The sequence below is a fragment of the Podarcis vaucheri genome (assembly GCF_965113315.1).
Source record: "Podarcis vaucheri genome assembly, chromosome: 11".
Taxonomy (NCBI): Eukaryota; Metazoa; Chordata; class Lepidosauria; order Squamata; family Lacertidae; genus Podarcis; species Podarcis vaucheri.
The window spans coordinates 60,224,045-60,232,568 of NC_138749.1; the positions used below are offsets into that span (position 1 = coordinate 60,224,045).

Below are 8,524 nucleotides of genomic sequence, written 5' to 3' on the forward strand. Positions count from 1 at the left end.
TGTATTTTGAGTTTTCCTCTAAGAAAGTCATCTAAAGTGTAAAAAGAAAGCATTTGTGAAAGGACATGGTATGGCATCGGGTACCTAAAGTTTTCTATGGCCGAGCAATTCACAAAGGCACTGAAGCCAAGGCAGAGAGGACTCAGGAGGTCAAATCTACAAGTCCAAAGCTGAGCTAACACTCCTGTACAGATTTTGCTATTGGATATCTATCCAGAACCATTGATTTTCATTGGAAAGTTACTGAAACCTTAAGCCATATTTGTTGTGGGCTGGAAAGCCCTGGCAACAAAAACAGAAGAAGATGAATCAAGAGAAAGTCACACCATTTCACTGGCTACCACTGGAGACAGCTGTGTGCCCAAGCTCATCTTCTTTATCTTATCCCATAATTTTATACCTATAAAGGTATAAAGGTATCTTATTTAGATAAGAGAAATCAAAAGAGGGCTAACTGAATCTCACTTCAAAACTGGTGGTGGGAAAGTAACCTCCGCCATGCCTGAGGACAGTGGGCTTACATAGATGGCACATAGCAGGCTGTGAAGCACATATAGCTCTGTTCTCCAGCACTTCACCCCCCTCATTTTGCCTTAGAGTAGGGCCAGACCAGACAAGCTGACCCTTCACACAATGGCTAGTTGAGCAAATAGCTTTTAAAGGGTAAATGGCAGTTTTGGGGGAGCAATTCAGAACAGGAACCTAGCATGGTAGTAACACAGCTCCCATGCACCCCATGTGACCAATGGTCATGGATGATGGGAGAAGTTAGACAACTTCTCTGTTGGCATTATATCATTGTTGACACATATAATGTGCTAAGCATTCTTTGTTCAATCTGCAAGTCACACCATTGACGCTCCTGATGTATTGTACAGAGGTGCCTCGCAAGACGAAATTAATTCGTTCCGCAAGTTTTTTCTTCTTGCGAGTTTTTCGTCTTGCGAAGCACGGTTTCCCATAGGAATGCATTGAAAATCAATCAATGCGTTCCTATGGAGACCGTCCGGGGACAGAGGGGACCTGTTTTAAAGCAAGGGAAGGGGCAGCGGGGAGAATCGCTTCTCCCCGTTGCCGCCCCTTGGTTCAAAAGGGGTCCAGGGAGAGAGGGGAAGGCGTGCGCGCGCCTTCCCCTCTGTCCCCTCTTTTGAAGCAAGGGGCGGAGGGGAGAAGATCGCTTCTCCCCGTTGCCGCCCCTTGGTTCAAAAGGGGTCCGGGGACAGAGGGGAAGGCGCATGCGCGCCTTCCCCTCTGTCCCCGGAGATTACGGGGCTGGCAATGGGGAGAAGCGATCTTCTCCCCGCCGCCCCTTGCTTCAAAAGATGTCCGGGGTGCGGGGGCAAGCTTCGTTTTGCGAAGCAAGCCCATAGGGAAATTCGTCTTGCGAAGCAACTCAAAAACGAAAAAACCTTTCATCTTGCGAGTTTTTCGTCTCGCGAGGCGTTCGTCTTGCGGGGCACCACTGTAATTCAGTAGTTTTGTAAATGGAAAAATCTGAGGGCTCCCTTGGACAAAAAAACAAGGACACCAGCCAGGAATACCAGAGCAAAACAGCAGCCAGTAGGCTTGGTCTTTATTGAAGACTGTTGCGACAGGACTCCCACCTGCCACAAGGTGGAACAAGATGGAAGCCCTGAACAAAAGAAGACCCCTACTTTTATTAGCTACTAATCCCCCATGCTACACCCCTAAGACTACATCATAACTACATCATGACTACATCATTGACACATCACAAAGAGGAGGGGTTCAGGGAGGAGTTGTGGTGGTAACCTGAGTGTCTTGTCACCTGTCCGGTTCCTCCTTTCCCCCTCCCCATGATTACATTCCTGAGGACAAAGAGGAGTTCACTGTTTCCTGCCCCCAGAGGGAAGGGCTGGTCACTGTCCTTTGTTTCAGTCTGTACTGAATCCACTTCCATACGCAGGTGCTTTGTGAGTGTAATGATCTTCTATCTAGGACCATCAAGGTTGGCATGCCAACTGGGTAGGGCTCGCTGCGAATGTGTTGGTACGCTTGGGGATTATGGCTGCCTTGTGTCTAGTCTCCCTCCTTTGATAGTCCTTCCTTCATGGTCTAAAATAAAAGTTGAACGGTACAGATCCGATGTACTGCTGATTTTCTATGAATTTATAACAGAAGCGTTGCGTATGTCGTGTGTGTGTGTGGTGTTTGTACAAACTGAATGATTGCGGGGGGGGGGGGGTTCCTGCAACAGTTTCAAGTTACATTCCTGTTGTTGCTTCTTCCCAATGAATTTTACAGGGAAAGATTCTGTTTTGGAAATGGCTGTTAGAATACCTCTAAATACTGACAATTTTGGTACTCATGCCAAAATTTAGAACTGTGAATTCATAAATGAAATACGCCAATGTTCTCCTTCATCTGGAAGCTTATCTTCTTGATATTTACACAATGTCTGTATGCGTGGAAATTTTTAAAACCACATTGGCATCAATCCATCTTTCTGCAACCACATCCATTTAGATAAGATCAGGTATGGCCATTCTACTTATAGAGTACATGGATGAATTTTTAGCAATTTCTAATTTCCTCCTGCAGTCAGTGTCCCCTGAAAATCTACACCGGAGGGCTAAAAGACTCCCTGGGTCAGACTTAATTGCACTGGAAAAGAATGGCTACTCTTTCCCAGGTCCTCCTTATTGATTTCCTGTATGTTATTATTTTTCTCTCTGTTGAAATCAACCCCTTCTCCCATCCAGCTATGTTCAAAAAGCAGTTATTTTCTTTATGAATCACTTGGATCATCCATATTCTGAACCACTTGTTGCATATGATGGAAACTTAAGAAGATGATTTTATATGAGCGGGGCCTTCCAACTGTTGCATCGCTTGAAATTTAAGGCCAAAGGGTGCGTACGGACTTAAAAGCAAGCAATACCAATGGCAATCCTGTCTAGGGTTGCCATATTGTGAAGAGCAAAAAAGAGGACACATTTGCCGACTTTTACTTTTAACTATGAATTGCTATGACGGCTCTACCCATGAAAAAGAGGACGTGTCCTGGAAAAAGAGGACATATGGCAACCCTACTAGAGTAATATAGCATCAGGTTGACTTTATCATAGAAGGAACTATTACACGTCAACCCAGGCTCCAAGCGGTGTGAAATTATACAACCTGTGGAGAGGTTCAAAGCAGGTTTCCTCTCTCTCATGGCTACAATGTTGGATCAAATATTGCCGGGCCCCCATGGTGTTCTGACTCTGCTTCCCTGCAGCTTGTAAACTGCTTGCAAAAACACAACTATTTCTCTCTCGCTTGCATCAGCCCACTGCAATTCTGAAACTCCTCCCTCCCAACTCTGTCTTTTGTCTTTTGCTAACTACCCAGAGCCCAGGGCAGAGCTCCACCCCTCTGTGTCCGGCAGAAATCTTTGCCAGACTATCACTCTGTCTTTTGAGCTCTTTTACTGGTGCGTCTCTTCAGATAATTACTTCACCAGGAAGCAAGCCTGGCTTTTTTTTAAAAAAAACCAACAACATGGTTTATATTTTAACATGCTAAATTCAATGCCTGGCACCCCAGAATTAGAAGGGGGGGGGGGTTCCAGGCACCCCACAATCTTTTAACAGAACTATAGGCAGAAGCAGAAAACGGTTCACTTAAGTTTCTATCTCTTCCTGGTGTGTGAAGGTTTGCAACAGTCAACAGCTTTTCCCAGATACAACCATATGCCGTAAATGGCTCAACAACGGTGGTTGTTTTTTGCAGGCTGGCCTCTGCTTGTTATGCTGGCATACAAGATAATGTATTTGTTCAGTAGGTCCAGTCATCGTGCTAAATAAAATCGTTCACTTTGGTTAGCAAATATTGACTCAAGCTGTTACGCTTTTATGTATTTCAGAGACTCACAATGTTTGAGAGCTCAGCAAGCAAACAAGAACAGGTACAGGAAGTTATTGTGATGTTTTGGACCAATGTTTGCTTTTCTGCTGCTGATGTATGTTCTCCATTGTGTGGGGCTTGTTACTAATGACCTTGTTATATACTACGCTGCAGTTGATAAGGCCAAAGGCTTCAGCAGAATACATTTTACATTCCCACTTGAAGAGTTTATGTTTATTGTGTTTTGAAGGGCGCTGTGCCCACAGGCTTCTCCTTCCCTATAACATACTTTCTTGAAATAAAATCCTTCAAAGGATGGACTCCCTTCTTGGATGAGAAGTAAAGGGGCAATTTTCTGTCTCAGCACAAGGAGCGGGTACCCAGCTATCATTGTATGAGAAGATCATCAAATGGTGAATGGCAAGAACAGTGAATTACTACTATTTCTGATCATTTTTAGTTCCTTTCGAAGGTTGGGATGATGTATTCCACACTGATGTATTCCAGTGTGGAAAGAAGGTATTCTGGGTGAAAAATGAGAGGGGGGACTTGGCCTGTGCCAGGCATTTGGGCATGGTTGATCTGGATCGGGTTTCCTTATGCCAGAAAGCAATGTACAGTGGTGCCTCGAAAGACGAAATTAATCCGTTCCACGAGTCTCTTCGTCTAGCGGTTTTTTCGTCTTGCGAAGCAACCCTATTAGCGGCTTAGCGGGCTAGCGCTATTAGCAGTTTAGCGGCTATTAAAGGCTTAGCGGCTATTAAAGGCTTAGCGGATTAGGGGCTAAAAGGCTATTAGCGGCTTAGCGGCTTAGAAAAAAAAGGGGGGAAGCGAAAAAAATTGGAACACTCGCAAGACGTTTTCGTCTTGCAAAGCAAGCCCATAGGGAAAAGCGTCTTGCGAAGCAGCTCAAAAACGGAAAACCCTTTCGTCTAGCGGGTTTTCCGTCTTGCGAGGCATTCGTCTTGAGGGGCACCACTGTAAGCACATTCAGTCAAACATGTATAGTTCTTTAGACTTCCTCACTCAACACTGGCAGGTCCGGAGCACAGGTAGCCTCCATCACTCCAACCATACAAATTAAGACTGCCTGGAGAGGGTTGTACTTTTAAGGGAGCATGCACAGAGAATGGTTACCTGTCTTTAGAAACCAGAATTCCCATAGTATTATTGATTATTATTTACTGAATTCATATTCTGCCCTTTCTCCCAAAGAAGCCCAGGGTGGTAACATTCATGCTTCCCTTGTGTATCTGTGAAATTATGCACTCAAAATCCAATAATGTTTATTAGACCATTCTTGAATAATCACATGCACTTTTGTCTTATGACTAGAGGAGTTATAAAGCTAAGTTGTTCAGTTTGCTATCATGAGCATTGCAGCACATAATTGTTGAGAGTCATGGTATTTGTCCTCCTGTTAATATCTATTCCGTAATACAGGGGACTTGCTTCAGAGCCTGACATATTTCCTTTCCTTTTGAGGCTCTTCAAAATAGTCGGAAGCATGCTGCGCTGTAGGGCTGTAACAGGAAGCTGCTTATTTAGAAAAGGCATAATAGGGAACGTTTGTTGAAACAAAATGAAATAATTCTGTGACTCTCTAAAAACAACATCAGTCAGCATGCCAGGAAGAGCATGGATTGGAGGAACTGCTCTTGGAGAACAGCCACAAATATATATATATATTTATTTGAAGGTCATAGATAACCCATATTCATATATGTTAGACCTATCTGTGGGGAATGAGCTTGCACTCAAGAGTTTTATGAATGCTGGGGAAATGTTGTGCATGTGTTTTGCATTCAGTCATATTTCGGATATGGAAGGAACGCCACTTCTGCAGCGGATGGGCTTTTCTGGGAACTGGGAAGGTGGTCTGTTTTGGATGATTTAGCACTTCCCCAACAGAACAGGTACATAGTAATTGACTCACAGATTACACCAGAGCCCCAGGTGGCTTTGGTGTCAACAATTGCCTATTTCTAGCTACAGCTCTTCCTAGGCTTGGATAGCCTGCTATCAGTAACCCATGGTCGCTTTTGATTTTTGTAATGTGCTCTGTGTGGGACTACCCTCGATAACGGTCTAGAAGCTGCAGCTAGCATAAAATGGGGCTACCAGCAGCAAAATGGGATTGTGTAGTACTTACCTTGAATATTCTTGACAGGCTTTCTGGGCACTACCAGACTTAATTCAAGATGTTTCTTAGCAATGGCTTAAAAAGGTAAAGGACCCCTGACAGTTAAGTCCAGTCGCAGATGACTCTGGGGTTGCTGCACTCATCTTGCTTTACAGGTCAAGAGAGCTGGTGTTTGTCCGCAGACAGTTTTTCCAGGTCATGTGGTCAGTATGACTAAGCCACTTCTGGCGCAACGGAACACCGAAACCAGAGCAGCGCATGGAAACGCCGTTTACCTTCCCGCCGGAGTGGTACCTATTTATCTACTTGCACTTTTTTGGCATGTTTTCAAACTGCTAGGTTGGCAAGAACTGGGACCAAGCAACAGGAGCTAACCCTGTCATGGGGATTCGAACTGCCAACCTTCCGATCAGCAAGCCCAAGAGGCTCAGTGGTTTAGACCACAGCGCCACCTGCGTCCCTAACCCAACCTAACCCACGCTAATTCAGTGGTGAGTTTCCCATCCTAATTTGTAACCCTTCTTTCACTATGGCTTGGGCATTCTGATTATATTTATTAATATATAAATAAACTATACTCCATCTGAAAGATTCTAGGGAATATGGACAATAAACAGAAGAACAATATAAAGTGCACAGAAGCTAAAGGCATATGTGTGCTTAAAAAAACTTGGCAGTAAATCATTAAGACAGAAGTACAGACATTGTTGGTGAGCTCACCAACCTAGCAGTTCGAAAGCACGCCAAAAAGTGCAAGTAGATAAATAGGTACCGCTCCGGCGAGAAGGTAAATGGTGTTTCCATGCGCTGCTCCGGTTTGCCAGAAGCGGCTTAGTCATGCTGGCCACATGACCTGGAAGCTGTCTGTGGACAAACGCCGGCTCCCTTGGCCTATAGAGCGAGATGAGCGCCACAACCCCAGAGTCGTTCGTGACTGGACTTAACTGTCAGGGGTCCTTTACCTTTACCTTTATGAAAACATATGGCTTTCTCCAAAGAATCTTGGGAACCGCACTTTGTTAATGGTGCTGACAATTGTAGCTCTGTGTGGGCTAAACTACAGTTCCTTGGAGTCTCTGGGACAAGCCATGTGCTTTAAATGTATTGTGTGGACGTGACCCGTAAGTGACTGCTTTTCTTCTCCAAATTATGGTATTTTGTTTTCCTTTCCGTCCTTCCATAAAGCTTGCACTCTTTAAAATTCAGGATATCCTCCACAGACTTCATACAATGATTCATAGGTATTGCTTTAAGAATCAATGTACTATCAAAGACACTTTTTGTTTTGTGCCATTGTTTGCTATACATGAGCATATTAGCTTCCCGGCCAGCAATAACAGCCAGGATGTGCTACATTTTATGAACTCGGCACTGTTCCTGCTGGATCATTTAGCTGCTTGAGAACACTAAATCCTTGACTTTCCCCTGGCTTTCATCTCTTATGGAGAATAACTACATTCTTCTGCAGCCCAGAAAGCTTCTGGCATTGAAGCGGTGTTTTCAAATTATGTTCTAGGCAACTTTTAGAAGCTTATTAAGGGTTCCTTAAAGAGAAGATCAACAGCCTGTCAGATCTGTCACTGATCTTTCCTTCCAAATGTTGGATGAGTTCTAGATCGCACTTTCAGCTTACACAAGACAGCAGTGAGCTCCAACAGGCAGATGTGTCAGGGTGGAAAGTTTTCCCTCCGGGCAGAAAACTTGGAAAACCACTTCATTAAGGAGGAACGAAGAAGCGAATAGAGGCCAATATATATACACTTTTAGAAGAACGAACTATGCTGCTGATGAAATAAATGCAAAGTTTTGTTGTGCAATCTCCAAAAAAGATTTCCTGGAAAAAAATTAATAGAAAATGGCAGCCCACAATACTTCAATGAAAAACCAAATAAACATAACAATCCCTACAGTTTTCAGCACTTCCATTATAAGTCACTAAGACTTTCCCCAGTTTTCTTTGTTGTTTCTTTCCTATTGCGTCTTGGAGCCAAAACATTTTTGGCTTTCAGGCTGAAGTCCAGGACTGTGCCAGTCAGCAGGATATGAGGCAGATAAGATTTGTTGAAATGCTTTTGAACTAGTCAGATTCTCTGGATGGGAAATGGAAGCGAAATTATTTACATTTGGCACGAGAAGAATAAGCTCCGTTTTTAAATTCAAAGGAAATCAGATGGGTCAGATGGTGTTGCATGCCTGTTAAAATCCACCAAGAGCCTGATAAGAACCACTTTGCTGTAATTTGTTTGACAGCCACTCTGCAACTTACAAAGATGTGAGGCCCTTGGCCTGGAGGAAGAGTATATCAACAGCATAACACTGCACAATAGAGCTGTAAGTACTTTTCGGAGCGTACTGAAATAAATTATTGATGAAGAAATATGCCCCATCCTTTTACAAAGTGTAGCATTGAGTGGGCATTCATATTATATGTTGGGTTCTAAGTTATGATCCCTGTACCTTCCAGCAGGATGGCAAAAAAGAGCTATTCAATAATTTTTATTATTGATTATTATATATACACCACTTAATGCC

At 43.7% G+C, this 8,524-nt stretch overlaps 1 long non-coding RNA gene across 1 annotated transcript; it reads left to right on the forward strand.

Moving 5' to 3' along the window:
• Nucleotides 1–1,485: 1,485 nt before the first annotated feature.
• LOC309542795 lies at nt 1,486–8,324 on the forward strand. The gene is made up of 3 exons (XR_014224441.1): nt 1,486–1,927; nt 3,869–3,910; nt 8,243–8,324. It is a non-coding gene; the product is annotated as an uncharacterized lncRNA (long non-coding RNA).
• The last annotated feature ends 200 nt before the right edge of the window (nt 8,325–8,524 follow it).